Source organism: Triturus cristatus, chromosome 4_2 (genome assembly GCF_964204655.1).
Source record: "Triturus cristatus chromosome 4_2, aTriCri1.1, whole genome shotgun sequence".
Classification (NCBI taxonomy): Eukaryota; Metazoa; Chordata; class Amphibia; order Caudata; family Salamandridae; genus Triturus; species Triturus cristatus.
Window position 1 is genome coordinate 448,642,593 of NC_140586.1, and position 16,389 is coordinate 448,658,981.

At 51.0% G+C, this 16,389-nt stretch overlaps 1 pseudogene; it reads left to right on the plus strand.

Moving 5' to 3' along the window:
* The first annotated feature begins 12,993 nt into the window (after positions 1–12,993).
* LOC146834547 (partner of Y14 and mago pseudogene) lies at positions 12,994–13,819 on the plus strand (annotated as a pseudogene).
* Positions 13,820–16,389: the final 2,570 nt, after the last annotated feature.

A 16,389-nucleotide genomic window follows, 5' to 3' on the forward strand; every position in this document is an offset into this window, starting at 1 on the left:
GTACCACCATTGTTGTGGTGACGTAGGGGTACGTGTGGTACGACCCGTACCCACGCCCTCAGAGCAAGGGTACGGGCCGTACCCCTACGTCAAAACAACAATGGTGGTACGCCACGCGTACTCCTACATCACCGCAACAATGGTGGTACGGCCCATACCCACGCCCTCAGAGCGTGGATACAGAATGTACCACCATTGTTGTGGTGATGTAGGAGAACGCGTGGTACGGCCCGTACCCACACTCTGAGGGCATGGGTACGGGCCGTACCACCATTGTTGTGGTGACGGGACGCATCCACGTCCACTTCGGTTGTGACTAGGCCTGGGCGGTAAATTCCGTTCCGCTTGCGGAATTTGCAGAATTTCGGTAATTTCGCGTTCCGCGGAGAACGCGAAATTGCCCAAAATTCTGCTTTCCGCGACTTCGCGAAATTTTTTCTTGTTCGCGTTCTCAAAATGCGTGTTCGCGAGATATTTCTTCCCGAACACGCAAACAGCAACTGTGAACAGGAAAAAAGCATCGCGAACAAGCAATTCCGCGTGTTCGCGGAATTTCTGCGTGTTCGGGAAGATTTTTTACCGTTTCGCGAAGATTTGCGTAACGCGATTACGCGAATTACGCCCACCCCTAGTTGTGAAGGGACGCAGGGATTGGTGGACACGACCTCAAAGGTAAGTGACCGGACCCTGGAGGTACTGTATGTACATGATATTTGGATTTGGATTTGGTTTTGTAAAGCGCGTAGCTACCCGAGGGCGTCCCAGCGCTATAGTATCAGCTAGAAATGATCCTGGGACAGAGTTATCGGGGGAAGAGCCAGGTCTTTAAAAGCCTGCGGTAGGGCAGCAGGTTGGTTACTTTACGGATTCTGATGGGGAGACTGTTCCAGAGCTTTGGGGCGTTTTAGGCAAAACGGCACCCACCCGTACGTGCTCTTTATATTCTGGGTATGCTGGCCAATGAAAGGGAGTCCGATCTTAGCTGTCTGGTGGAGGTGTGGGGTTTGAGAAGGGGTTTGAGAATAGGGGGGCCTTTACCCTGGAGGATTTTATGAGAGATACACAGGGTTTTAAAGGTGATGCGCTCCTGAATGGGGAGCCAGTGCAGAGCCTTTAGAGAAGGTTTGGCAGAACATCTGTATTTCGTCCCCGTGAGGAGTCTTGCTGCCGCGTTCTGCACGTGCTGGAGTTTGTTGATCACAATGGCTGGGGCGCCCAGGTATAGGACGTTCCCGTAATCAAGTCTGGATATGATAAGGCCTTGGATGAGAATTTTTCTGGACTGGGGGGGAATCAGGGGCAGGATCTTCCAGGCTGATCGTAAGAGGCCAAAGCATGTACCGGCTGTCTTTCTCGCTTGGGTTCTAAAGCTGAGGTCTTGGTCAAGCCATATGCCTAGGCTCTTGATTTCGTTTTTTGGAGTAGGGGGAGTGCCCATGCTGGACGGCCAAGTGAGCGACTTGGGGAGTTTGTCGCGGATGCCTAGGAGCATTATCTCCAACTTCTCGCTGTTGAGTTTAAGGCGGGAGTCTACCATCCATTTGGAAACGCTCTGCAGGCAGGAGATCAGATTCTCCATGGACTGGTCAGCTTGATTGATGGAGACGACTAGTTGGGTGTCGTCAGCGTACATGACCACTTTTATGCCAAATGTTGAGACTATGTCATCAAGAGGGGCCATGTATACATTAAAAAGGGTGGGGCTCAGGGAGGATCCCTGTGGGACCCCACACTGAAGGGGAAGGGCGTTGGAGCGACCGTGGGTATCGGTCACTTGGAAGGTCCTGTGCTCTAGGAACGATTTTAACCAAGCTAGAGCGGTCCCAGTGATTCCGCTATTGTGCAAACGGTGGAGGAGGATGGTGTGGTCCACCGTGTCAAAGGCGTCGCTCAGGTCCAGGAGGATCCCTGCCACTGATCCCCCTGAGTCCAAGATGGATCTCGTCTCTTCTGTCACGGCCAGGAGGGCGGTGTCAGTCCCTTGTCCAGGCCTAAACCCTGTCTGGGATTGTCAGAGGAGGTTGTGGGTTTCTAGGAAGGTGGAAAGTTGTTCATTCACTATTTTTTCTGCCATTTTGCTGAAGCCTGGAAGAAGGGAGATTGGTCTAAAGTTGGAGGGATCCGTAGGGTCCAAATGGGGTTTTTTGAGGAGGGCGCGTACCATATATGTGGTATAATTTGGGTAGGGGTAAAGTTTCATGCCCCTCGCCCCCCCCCTTTGACCATGGGTGTTGTTCTGACCTTCTGCGGCGTCTGCGTCAGTTTCTGTGCACCAGGTCGTAGGCTAGGAGGGCCGGGATTACACATAGGATGGGGTCCATGGCTGTCCGTCGCGTACAGGTGGTCCTTCTTCGCGTCGTCCACAATTTCCCGGGAGTTTTTGGCTGCCGTAAAAACTGAGCGGTGCGGAGTGACGTAGGCACGAATCGTACTTGCTGGTCTGTAAAACGCTGCCTGACTCCGTCCGGATGTCACGTACGCGATGTCCCGGATCGGAATTGTGGGTATTTTTTAGCCACACGTAGTTTTGTACGAATCGTACGGAAATGGTATTTCTGTACGAATCGTACTTGCTGGTTTGTAAGGAGGATTTCCCGGGTACGAGTCATACGGAGAATACGCTCCGTACGACCATTCGTACCCGGGTTTTACAGGATCGGAATCGTCACCTAGATATAGTGAAATATGTATAACTTTAAACTTAATGTTTTAATAATATTATATTTTAAATTATCCACTATTAAAACAATATATTTAAATTATTTTTAAATTACAATAACACTTAAAAATATTTTTAATATTTTATTAACAATATTATATAAATGACATCAAATTACAAACCTTCATTCTAAATTAAAAAACCAAAACCAAATATATATTTATTTTTTTAATTTTTAAAAATATTACATTTTATTATAAATATTATTTTATTTTAAAACAGTACCCACACATAGAGGTCCATTAGTATGGCGGGCAGAAAAACACCCCAACCTCCATAGAAGCGGAAAACAACCGCCCGCTGGCACCATGGGAAAACCGGCAGCCAAATTAGGATTAGCCACCAAAAAAATCCAACCGCGGCGGAATGAGGCCAAGAAAAACCGCCCGTAGCGGGCGAAGATGGCCAAAATCCATCCGCGGCGGTCGGTTTTGCGGCGGAAACACCAACCTGCCGCAAGTATAGCAGAGACACCGGCCCGAAAATTCGGATATCCCGACGGTCCAGCGGTACGTACCGCTGTCTCCGACTGCCGCGGTCACACAGTGGGATGAATGGAAGAGCCAGCGAAAGAGCTGAAGCACAGCCACCGCCGCAGACGAACCGTCAAAAACATGGCGGACAAAGCCAAAACCCCACAAGATGGCCAAAAAGTGCACACAGAAAACTAGCCATGTCCCCCAAATACACAAAATACACCCCAATGACATAAGCACATGGCAAAATGAAAAATACAAATCCCAGGACAACACACCTGTCAGCAACACCCCAATTGGACACACCCACATAGCTGAGTATAAAACCCTTCCATGACCACACTCCCTTGTAAAATTCCAGGAGAGAAGGGACACATACCCCAGCTGACAGGAGTGGCAAAGGGCACAATATCACTAGCCACACCACACACAGCACCACCACCACCTCCACACCAGCACAACCAACCCCCCTGCACAACACACACCATACACAGCGCAACCTCAACCACCACTCACACTCCTGCACCCACAATCACTTTGCACACCACACACCATGGCCACACAGAAAATGCCCAAATTCACTGAGAGTGAGTTGTAGGTCATGGTAGATGAGATAGTCAGAGTGGAACCACAGCTTTTTGGTTGCCTGGTCCAACAGACACCATTAGCCACAAGGACACAAATGTGGGCAAGGATAGTCCAAAGGGTCAATGCAGTAGGGACCACCCCAAGATCAAAAAGGAGATCATGAAGCATTGGCATGATCTGAAGAGGGTGGTCAAGGAGAGGAGGAGCAAGAACTGTGTGCTTCCTCAGAGGACTGGCGGTGGCCCTCCCATTCCACAAAAAACGTTCACACAATGGGAGGAGAAGGTGCTTGCCATGCTGCATCCAGAGAGTCTCACAGGAGTAGCTTGGGGAGTAGAGGCTGGTAAGTACAAACAAATGACTACCACCACTCTGCCATGTACTTGCTTGCACAACTACAAAGCTACACCACCTCGGACACATACCATCCATCTGCACCACACAATCACAAAACATGGCTCACAGATCCAACATTCACCCACTCCCATTCACCCCAAACATAGCTACCAACATAACCATGGGGGCATGTGTACAGGCAGACAGCACTACAACTCCCACCAGACCCCCGGCACACAGCATCAGCAAAATGGATCCCTCACCCCACCCCACCCAGAAGCATGTGTCAGCTATTACACAACCCACATCAAACTCACAGGTAGGTAGCCATCTTCCCTGGGAGGGTGTCTGGGGGTGGGAGGCCTGCACTACTACTACCATCATTCCCTCTGTCCCACACCTGAGCAGGATGGAGCCCTCCCCCACCCCACCCAGGAGCAGTTGGAAGCCATTGCAGTACACCAAACAAACTTACAGGTAGGTAGCCATCTTCACAATGAGAGTGTCTGGGGTGGGGGGCCGGCACCACTACTCCCACCATGCCCCCTGTCCCACAGCCTAGCAAGATGGATCCCTCCCACCACCCCACCAAGAAGCAGCCATTACATCACCCTCATCAAACTTACAGGTAGGAAGCCATCTTCACAGTGAGGGTGTTTGTGGGTGGGAGGCCTGCACTACTACTCCCAACATTCCCTCTGTCGCACACCTGAGCAGGATGGAGCGCTCCCCCACCCCACCCAGGAGCAGTTGGAAGCCATTGCAGTACACCAAACAAACTTACAGGTAGGTAGCCATCTTCCCTGGGAGGGTGTTTGGGGGTGGGAGGCCTGTACCACTACTCCCAACATTCCCTCTGTCCCACACCTAAGCAGGATGGAGTCCTCCCCCACCCCACCCAGGAGTAGTTAGAGGCCATTGCAGTACACCAATTAAACTTACAGGTAGGTAGCCATCTTCCCTGGGAGGGTGTTTGGGGGTGGGAGGCCTGTACCACTACTCCCACCATGCCCCCTCTCCCACATCTGAGCAGGATGGAGCCCTCCCCCACCCACCCAGGAGCCGTTGGAAGCCATTGCAGTACACCAAACAAACTTACAGGTAGGTAGCCATCTTCACAATGAGGGTGTTTGCTGGTGGGAGGCATGTACCACTACTCCCAACATTCCCTCTGTCCCACATCTGAGCAGGATGGAGCCCTCCCCCACCCCACCCAGGAGCATGTGTCAGCCATTACACAACCCACATCAAACTCACAGGTAGGTAGCCATCTTCACAGTGAGGGTGTTTGTGGGTGGGAGGCCTGCACCACTACTCCCAACATTCCCTCTGTCCCACACCTGAGCAGGATGGAGCCCTCCCCCACCCCACCCAGGAGCAGTTGGAAGCCATTGCAGTACACCAAACAAACATACAGGTAGGTAGCCATCTTCACAATGAGGGTGTCTGGGGGTGGGGAACCTGCACCACTTACTCCCAACATCCCCTCTGTCCCACACCTGAGCAGGATGGAGCCCTCCCCCACATAGGAGCATTTGGAAGCCAATGCAGTACACCAAACAAACTTACTGGTAGGTAGCCAGTACGTGCACCCATCCAGTTTTTAAATAATCTAATGGTGCCATATGACAACACCAGCCCTCTCAATGCACAAAGAGGCATACATACCCCATTGCCAAGCACTGTGTGCACACAGGTAAGCTAAGGAAACTGTCACATCTACCAAAGTGTGACACACCAATGCACAGCTAGAAGAAAGTCAGAGCACAATCATGTGCAGCATCTATTGACAGACAGGTGCATCGCCATGGGGCCAGAGCAACAAGGATCATTCAAAAAATAAGACTGCATGTGTGGTGGTAGAAATCAAGATATGCACATGACAGGACAAAGGGATGCAGGAAATGACAACGGCCAGTCCATGGCCAGATGTGACATCTGTCAGGTCAGACAAATAAACAATGAGTTCTCAATTAAACACATGTTGTGCCAGGCCCTAGATGGCAACAAGTCCCTGTAAACCTCAATTGTGCATGGGTCGCATGGTATGCCATGGACAAGTAATGCCTGTACCACTGCATCATGTCAGGAAGCATAGTACTGCACATATTCAACAATGTTATGATATGTCAATTGTGCAGTGTACAAAAAGTGAATGACACACAGCCAACACAAAGCTTGCCGGGTGCACTGCAATGACCTTTTCACATCTGACCCACAGGTGACCAAGAACTCACTGCAGAGGACAACACCAGCAACCCACAGAGCCAGTCTCCACCTCCCTCTGGTGGGTCGCACGATTACAGTTCACCATCCTCCCCTGCGCCCACAGAGAGTGGTTGAGTCCTCAGACTCCACTGGCTCTGCAGCAGGGCCCCCCTGCCAAACGACGAAGGGGCCATCCTAAGAAGACCCTGGGAGTATATGGAGGCCAAGCACCTGCCAGACGCCAATCACGGAGCCAGCCATGATGGCTACCCTCTCCACCACTGCATTGACTTTTTGGACTGTCCTTCCCCACACTGCCTTGTGAATGCCATCTGTCTGTTGGACTGGGTCACCACAGCAATGTGGTGACTACTCAACTATCTAATCTACCACAAATGTCAACTCACTGCTCCACCCCACCCCTCAATGGAAATGTACACCCTCCCTCGCATCTCACCATTGTAAATAAAATATCCTCACACACATGTCGGCGTGTCCGCTCCGTCTTTATTGCAGGATGTACAGTCTTCAACATGATCACAATGTACCAGGAGTATGGGCTGTATGTAGGCAAGGATAAGTCGAAGGCATCTAGGGAAACACAACAGAACAACTGTCACTGGTCTGGGTGTGGCATCACAGACATCACACAACACCTACCATCAGGATAACCCAACATGCACATGTCACAATGGCCAACAAGTGTCAACATACACGTCCTGTAGATGTGCCCGAATGACATGTCCCAGAAACATTTCCAACCACCACTGAGTCTACAACTGGCTGATGCTACAATTCTCACATGCCCCTTCATGACAACAGCAATATAATCGGACAATGGGTATGTTGCACATTGACACCCACTGTCAAGTGAAGTAGCGGGTGATGAGCTGTTCACACAGGTCAACACCTTCCTCCTCTCCACTGTCCTCATCACTGGACACGGCTTGGTTTGCAGCCTTGGGTCCTCACCATCATCCAGGAGCAGGGGAATCTCCTTGCGAATGGCTAGGTTGTGGAGTATGCAGCATGCCACAACAATCTGACACACCTACCCGGGCGAGTAGGCCAGTGCACCTCCGGTCTTGTCCAGGCAGGGAAACGTGATTTGAGCAGACCAAAAGTATGCTCCACCACACGACGTGTCCTCCCATGGGCCTCATTGTAGCAGACTTCAGCCAGGGACCTGGGAATTCGCAGTGGGCTCAGCAACCAGGGACAGTTGGGAGAAGTGTGGCTCAATGGTTAGAACAGGCAGACCTTGATGCAGAGCTCTGGCCAGGGACCAGGGTTCGATTCCCGCCTCGGCGGGTCTCGGGCTCATTAATTCCTCTGACCGGATATTCTCGCCTCAGTGCCTATTCTAATCATGGGTCCCACGCTGCAACTCTGGGCAATAGCTTGCTTAGTCTCCACAACGGCCCCCACAACGCGAGGGATGCCTGGTTTCACCATGGGGGTGCCCAGGAGTGGACACTTCACAAGGAAAACCAGGAAGGGTTCCCTTGCGGTATTCGTACAAGAGCCGGGAAACCCACTGCGGGTAGCTGTGCGCTATACAAGTACAAAAACATTTACATTTACATATGCAGAGTCACCTAGGTATGACAAACACAAATAGACATTGCAACCTCGCTGAGGTTGAGGGCAGCAGATCACACACACAGCACGCCACATGTCTAGGCATACTCACCCACAATCCATGCACGCTTGGGAAGAAGATTAGCCATCAACTGGATCACTATGCTGTTCCGCAGGATGTAGGTGTCATGGGCCAAGCCTGGGATTTTGGCACACACCTGCGAGATGGTCATATCTGCCAGGCACACCACTTGCACATTGATGGAGTGGTAATGCTTGCGATTGCGGTGTATGTGCTCACTTGCCTGTGGCGGCACAAGACCGACATGGGTGCAATCAATGGCCCCAACAACATTGGGGATGTGTCCAAGAGGATAGAAGTCTCTCTTCACAGCTGGCAATTCAGCACCCCTGGGGAAATGGATGTATCTGTCCTTGTATAGCATCATGGCGGACAGTACATCACTCAGCACCATGCTGAACATCGGTTGTGACATCCCACCAGCGCTGGCCAGTCTCCTGGAACGATCCAGTGGCAAAAAAATGCAGGGCTGCCATCACCTTATAAGTAGGGGTGAAAGCTGATGGATATGCCCTGCGGGGCTGCAGGTGGGGCTCCAACAGATCACAAAGGATTTTCATGGTGGCTCTGTCCAGGCGGCATTTCCGTATGATCGCAACATCCTCCATGTCCTCCAGCAGCATCAAGTGACGAGTCAAATTTAGCCTCCTCCTATTTGAGATGATAGTGGACACTTGTCAATGCAATACTTCATGAGAAGTGCACAGCATATCACGTTCTGGATGACACAACCACAGCAATGAATGACATCTACAGTGACTAACAGACCAGCTAACTTGGAGTGCCACCTTCAGCTACACAAAGGGCACACGTGTCAACTTACACAAGACAAGTACCTCAAACATCACCTTGGTCAATATGAATGCACATAGGGATATGGCCACAGTTCACATGGGCACGCCTGGGACTATAGCTTACAGCATATGTGTAACTAATCAAAACCACTGTCTCATACCTAGCTGCTGTACCTGTCACACCTTGATGCGTCATTGCAACCTGGCACACGTCCACCACACAATGACCACAATCGGCGCTAGAATGACAAATGTGTTCATGAGCAGCCATGAGAGGCAATGCTAAATAGATCACCATTCATTGAGACGAGCATTGCTGTGATTGCCACTGTACCACAACACATTGACATGTGTACATATTGTACAGTCCAGAACAACACTGTGCTGCCTACACCAACATCAAATACATAAGTGAGATGTGAGTGGGTACAGGCAAATCTACATTACACACACACAAACATGGCATGTGTAGCCATCAGTGGACTGAATTGAGCATTGGCATCGTGTGCACAATGATGTGCCATTGAACATGTTGGCACTGTGCACTGTTGATGTTGGACAGATGGCCGTTGCCATTGTATGGCACCCAAATCATGGTAGCTACCGCCTGGGCCCAGCGGTCTGTCACCAGAACCCCCATTCACACAAGTGCGGTAGTCATAGGCATGTAGACATGCACATATGGTCGTTGGCATGCTCCGCAGCCTGAATGGCGGAGCCTCGTGTCAATGCATGGCACCCATATCGCGGTAGCTACCGCTTGGTCCCGGCGGTGTGTCACCAGCACCCCATTCACACAAGTGTGGTAGTCATAGGCATGTAGACATGCCCATATGGTGGTTGGCATGCTCCGCCGCCTGAATGGCGGAGCCGCGTGTCAATGCATGGCACCCATATCGCGGTAGCTACCGCCTGGCCCCGGCGGTGTGTCACCAGCACCCCCATTCACACAAGTGCGGTAGTCAGAGGCATGGAGACATGTGGAAATGGCGGTTGGCATGCTCCGCCACTAGAGTTGCGGTAGCGCACACCGGGCCCCTGCGGTGTGTCAACGCCATGGAGCTCGCCTGAGAGCCAATGCGAAGCTCGATAGCGGTGGCATGATGCAATTTTGAAGATCTCGGTAGGTGTGCTCCTTCACCGCGAAGGCAGACATTGGCTGCATTTGAAAGATGCACCATCGCGGTAGCGCACCCTGGGCCCCAGCGTTGTATCACCGCCATGGAGCATGCCATTACAGCCAATGCGAAGCTTGATAGCGGTGGCATGATGCAATTTTGAAGATCGCTGTAGGTGTGCTCCACCACCGCGGAGGCGGACATTGGCTGCATTTGAAAGATGCACCATCGCGGTAGCGCACCCCGGGCCCCAGCGTTGTATCACCACCATGGAGCATGCCCTTACAGCCAATGCAAAGCTCGATAGCGGTGGCATGATGCAATTTTGAAGATCGCGGTAGGCATGCTCTGCCACCGTGGAGGCGGTCATTGGATGCATTTGAAAGAGGCAGACCTGGACCACCAATTGCTGCAGCTTGGCACCTTTGAAATGACCCCATGGGGCTATATATGTGGGAGTGAGCCTCACATTGCCACTGCTCACAGAGCCTGCTGACTGAGACCCCTCACCTGCTGCTGCCTCCAGGGACTGCTGCCTGAGTCCCCTCACCTGCTGCTGCCTCCAGTGACTGCTGCCTGAGACCTCTCACCTGCTGCTGCCTCTAGGGACTGCTGCCTGAGACCCCTCACCTGCTACTGCCTCCAGGGACTGCTGCCTGAGACCCCTCATCACCAAAATCCCCTGCTGTTGTCTCACGTTCACAGTGATGGCAAGGACAGAGAAGATCAGTGCCAGTCCCTTCATGAACGAGGAGCTGGAGGTCCTTGTAGACGAGGTGCTCAAACAGTACCCAAGGCTATATGGTGCCCAAATGTTGTGGTAAGTCTTCAACAGTGGTGGGGTAGGGCAGGGGGGCCACACATGTAGTTGGACTGATGCAGTATGTGCCTGGGAGTGTGTCATGCACTGCCTGACATGCTGTCTTCAGTGGGAGGGTGTGTACCCAATGCCACAGCTTTCCCTCCCTGCACATGTATATATGAGTGACCTGTGTTGTGATGTCAGCCATACAGTGACACAGAAGGTTGTTCAAGCTGTAGTCAGGACAGTGATTGCATGGCTGGATGGCTGTGTGTGCCCCTGTAGTCCATCTCAGTGTGAGCCCAGCTGGCCTGCACAGTCCCTGCCTACAAAGACAAGGACAACTCACTTAACTTACAGAGTGTGACATCAGTTTTTTCACATAGCACTCCAGCTATGGTCCATCTCAGCTCTGTGGTTTTGCACACAACTGCCCTTGTGATTGGCATTTTGTATTTGTGATATCATGTCCCTCCATGTGACCACCTTGACACATTCAAATATTCACAGGACAGGGACATTGATCGCTGCGCAGTCTTGGACACAATGAGTCCACCCCCAAACACAGGTTGACATGTTATGTATGTGTTGCTCAAGCCAACAATGAACTGGAGATGTGGGCAGGCTATATGGGTGTTTCAGTGCTGGCAACCTGCATGTGTGTGAGACATGCAGGGACTGTGTTCCCCTTCACACCTGCATGCTTTAACATCAGCTTTTCCCATGCAGGGGTCCCATGTGGGCTGTACTATAGTCTCTGGTTGACCTATCGTTGGATATGTGTTTATTTTGTATCTTGCTGCTATACAGATAGATGTCGGTACATAACACTGTGTCACTGATCATTTCTCCCTCTTGTCTCCCATGCCTGTAGCTCAAGGTATACCAGCGTAAGGCCGTGTGGAGGGCCATTGCAGCGAAGGTGCGAGCCCTGGGGGTCTCAAACCGACGGCGCACCCACTGCCACAAGAGATGGGACGACATCATCCGGCTGGCAAAGAATGTGGTGGAGATGACCTTGGGGCTGCTTCCTCACACTGGGCGTCTGGCACAGCGCAGTATGACACCACTAATGGGGCGCATAGTGGCGGAGAAACAGCCTGAGCTGGATTCACGTTTGAAGGAGCATCAGCAGCAAGCCAGGGGTGAGCATTTGGGGAGTCTGACTTTGGCTGGGAGTGGCTGCATGTGTACAGAGCCTGTGCCAGCGCTGGCCTCAGTGATGTTGGTAGTGTGATGCTGTGGCATGTAAGTGGCTGCTGGCCTGGGTGCCTTTGGCATGCATTTGCCCTACCTGTACTTACAAAGGTGATTCGTATGCTGTGCCTTCACATTACATTCTGAGGTGTGCTCTTCTGATTTCTTCTGCATTGGTGTAGTCTTGGGAATCCCATGGGAGGGAACGGTAGTGTGCCCAATCTGACTGTGCGTACATCAATGCGTCCATTGCATGCACCCATATTGGGGAGGCCTACACATCTTACAGCAATGTGCAGCATTATATTGTCCTCAAGGTACAGCATGGTGGGTGGCATTGGCTAATGTCCAATGTGGACTGTCATGTTGTAGTCTGGGTCTGTGTTGTCCCCTCCTGTTCCATCCAGTTCTGTCATTGGCAACAAGTAGTGTGCCCCCATCATGTCACTAGGTGTGCTCAGAACTAGTTATGTGTCTGTTTGAACAGAGCCACAAGCAGGGTGTTGTGCTGTGTGGTCATCACATGGCTCACTCATGCCTGAGTATCCTGTTTCCACGCACTACTTGAGTCTATGTAGTGAGTTGGCACGATGTGATTGCACAGGGTGGTGTTCAACATGTAGATTTGGTCAACTTTTGTCATGCATTGCTTGCATACGTTTGTTCTGTTGCTGCCATTGACCTGACCCTACATCTCTCTCTCCCATGCAGCATCACCAGTGGTTACGGAGGGACAGGAGACGGACACCAGTGGGGGTGAAACTAAGGGTGGGCGGCAAATACTGTTCTGCTCGTGGAACTTGTGAAATTTCACAATTTTTGTGTTCCGTGCGGAACGCGAAAATGTCGAAACTTCCGCGATGCGCGGCGGAACGGAATTCGGGCCCCATGAGGTATTTTTAAACCTCACCGCGAGTGTCCACTTCTCTGCTTCCCTCCCTCCCTCCCTCCATCCGTCCCTCCCTTCCTCTCTCTCTTTCTTTCCGTCCATCTCTACCTCGATCTCGATCCTACTGACTTGCTGGCAAACTTCCTTCATTTGTTCCCCAGTGAAATGGATCCAAAATCGAATGAACTGGATGGGATTTCAAGATGGCGAATACCCCGTATGTGACTGATGAGAACTGTTTGCAATAGCATGTGCGTGGTTTCTTCTAACTCTGAAACTGAATCTTTCCTAAAACTGTGGCTTTGCTGATTTCAATTCCTAAGTGACGCGAGACCACATCCTCAATTGTGTGACCTGGGATTTTGTCGTGGTTACTTATTTTAGTCATGTTTGATGGATTGTCACATTTCAGGGAAGTACATCGCCGCAACGCAGCATCCTGATGGAACCTGGAGGAAGCCGCGGAAGGTGAATGATGGCTACGTCCCACAGAAGGAGGTGCCGGTGTATGAGAACAAATATGTGAAGTTCTTCAAAAGCAAACCAGACCTTCCACCAGGTCTTAGCCCGGATGAAGCTCCTGCTGGCAAGACAGTCCAGAAAGCAGAGAGCGAGTCTGGGATGTCCATGACAGCAAAGAGGAACCTGAAGCGGAAGGAGAAACGAAAGCAGCAGCATGACAAGGGGGAACCAGATGATTTGGACGAGCTCTGCCAGGCAATAGGAAGGGCTTCTGTCAAGGCAGATGTCGGTGTGCGTCAGTCTAGTGCTGACGGCGATACTAAATCGCAACAGAATGCTGCAGAAGGGAACGCTAAACCTGCTGCAGCCCAGCACGTACCTACTACTGATCCTGCTGTAATTGAGTGGGCAAAGAAGATTAAGAACCTTCGGAAGAAGCTACGGCAAGAGGAAAACTTGCAGCATTTGTTCCCCAGTGAAATGGATCCAAAATCGAATGAAACTCTGTTGCTGGAAAAGCAGTCTGTTTCTTTCATTGTTCTCTTTCAAAGTGCAGCATCTAAATAAATAAATAAAGCACGGCACGTTGGCCGCAAAGGGGCAAATAAATAAAATAAATAAATAAATAAATGAAGTAAGACACGGTGACCAGGTTGGTTTTATTCTCATGCAAACACAGTAGCGCCACTTACAGGCGATACTTTCAACGGCCGCAGCAAAACGTCCGCGAGCACGCTAAAGTTCGCATGCTCGCGGAGATTTCTTGCCCTTGCCATTTCGCGCAATTTTGCGAAAGGCAACTATGCAAATTCCTCCCACCCCTAGGTGAAACTAGCACCACAGCTGCCCAGGAGCCCAGTGACACAGATGACACCAGTGCCTCAGAGGGGGACAGGAGTCTGCTGGAGAAGTCCCAGCCTTAGACGCAAAGCACCACATCATCCAATGCCAGCGGGGATGCATCCATGTTGGAGGGCACATGGAACGGGGACTCTGCATCGACTTCCACCACACAGCAGCCATTGCCCACCCTCCCAGCAACTTCCTCTGGTGCTGCCGTGTCTGCCTCAGTAAGAGGAGAAGAGTGTCCTTCACCCCTGGCACCGCTGCCCCTGTCCCCCCTGCTGCCATCAGTGCTGAGTCTGTGGAGCTCTTGTGCCAGCTGTGTGTAGGCCAGACAGCTCTCCTCAATGCCTTCATTGACCACGACAAGAAATTGGCCCAGGTGGTTGCTTTCATGGAGGCCATACATTCCGACGTGGGTGGGCTGCACTGGACAGTCCAGGCTTTGTCATCAACAGTAACAAAGCCACGAAAATTGGACCCTGAATGAGTAAGATAGGTGAGGAACTAATCAGGGAAATAACAATATAAAAAAACAACAAAACTTCCCTCACACTATAATTTCAAATATTGGCAATACGTCCATAAAATTAGAAACATCCAAAGACCAAGAGTACAATTATAAAAAATTAATTTGTTTCATTTATTTATCAAAAATATATTTTTCATGATGATAATGTATCCATCTTTTTCTTAAATTTTTATATATAATACAAAACATGACATAACGTTAAGACAAACCAATAGGACAAAATCTCAGCCCAGCAAGAACAGTAATTAAGGAATCAATAAGAGAGAATACATGAGAGGACCTAAATCAATAAATAAACAAACTACAATAAACTTCACAGAAAATAACTCAACCAGACATTAAAGAACAAAATACCGTACAACATATACATACACAAAATAATAAACAAAAAAGAGAAAAAGCGCCAACGCGTGTTTCTGAGATCCCATGCAACTCAGCAAGCTCCTTCTTCAGGGCCCAATAGGTTAGTTTAGTTTGAAACAAATCATGGGTTTAATTACTGACCATAATTTGTCATCAACAGTGACGTCTGCCCTGCAACAGGCACATACTCACAGTCCAGCTCCAGTCCCTTTGTCCAGTGGCCACATCTGATGATAGAGACCACGGTCCACATACATCAAAGTCATGATACAGCACACGGAACACACAGCAGCAGCAATCCAAGCGGTCCTGGGCACAGACACCATCCCCACAGAAGTCCAAAGGCACCCCCGAGCGCAGGGAGAAAAGCCCGTCAGGTGACACCAGTGGACAATTAGCAAAGCAGCAGACCTCAGGCACACATGCCTCAGTGGCATCCCCATCCAAGGACTCTCCTGCCCCTAAAGCATTGCGCAAAGATAATCGTACAGTGTCTGTGCCCACCAAGGAGGTGGTGCATGCCAAGGTTACACCAAGGAAGGGCTCCAAGGCAGTGTCACCAACCACCTGGACTCACATTCCAAGCCCAGTGAAGCAGGGGCCGGAGGGCATTGTAGGGGTAAAACCTAGTACACAGGGGAAGGGGGGCAGAGGTGAAGCAAGGCAAAGCGTTCCGCTGGGTCCAGCACATCACCAGAGGGGCTGCCAGCACCTGTACCTGCTGCAGCAGTGGTGGTCAGTGTGCCTCTTGTGCCCACACCACTTCCCATTGATCCACAGTCAGTCAAGCCATTTAGGATCCCGAAGAAGTGGAAGGGCACCACTCCACAATCTCCCAGCCACACCGTGACTCCCGTATGCATGACTCCACCTACACATGCCACTACACCACCTGGTCCAAGCAGCCCTCCAGCTTGCCAAGCCACTGATAGCTATACCTCAGCTGTTCCGCTCTCTCCCTCGTCAAGTGCCCCGACAGTCCCCGAGACACAGCCAGCTCCCAGTCCGTCTGACAGCCAGGTCTGAGTAGTAATCACCCTCACACACCTGTGTCTCACACAGGTGGGCCTGTACTGCACATTGTTGCCCCCTGTCTGTATTGCTGACCATGGAAAGGTGCAGTCGCCCACATTCCTTGTGCAGCTTCTCATGGACTCACTCTGCAGTTTGTCCTGCCCACTGGCCTTGCTGTTTTGCCCTTGCCTGTGCAGCTTGTCATGGACATACTCTGCACTCTGACCTGGCCATTGGCCTTGCTGTTTTGCCCTTGCCTGTGCAGCTTCTCATGGACATGCTCTGCACTCTGCCCTGGTCTCTGGCCTTGTTGTTCACTACTGTTTTGCCCTTGCCTGTCCAGCTTCTCATGGACATGCTCTGCTCGCTGCCCTGGCCACTAGAC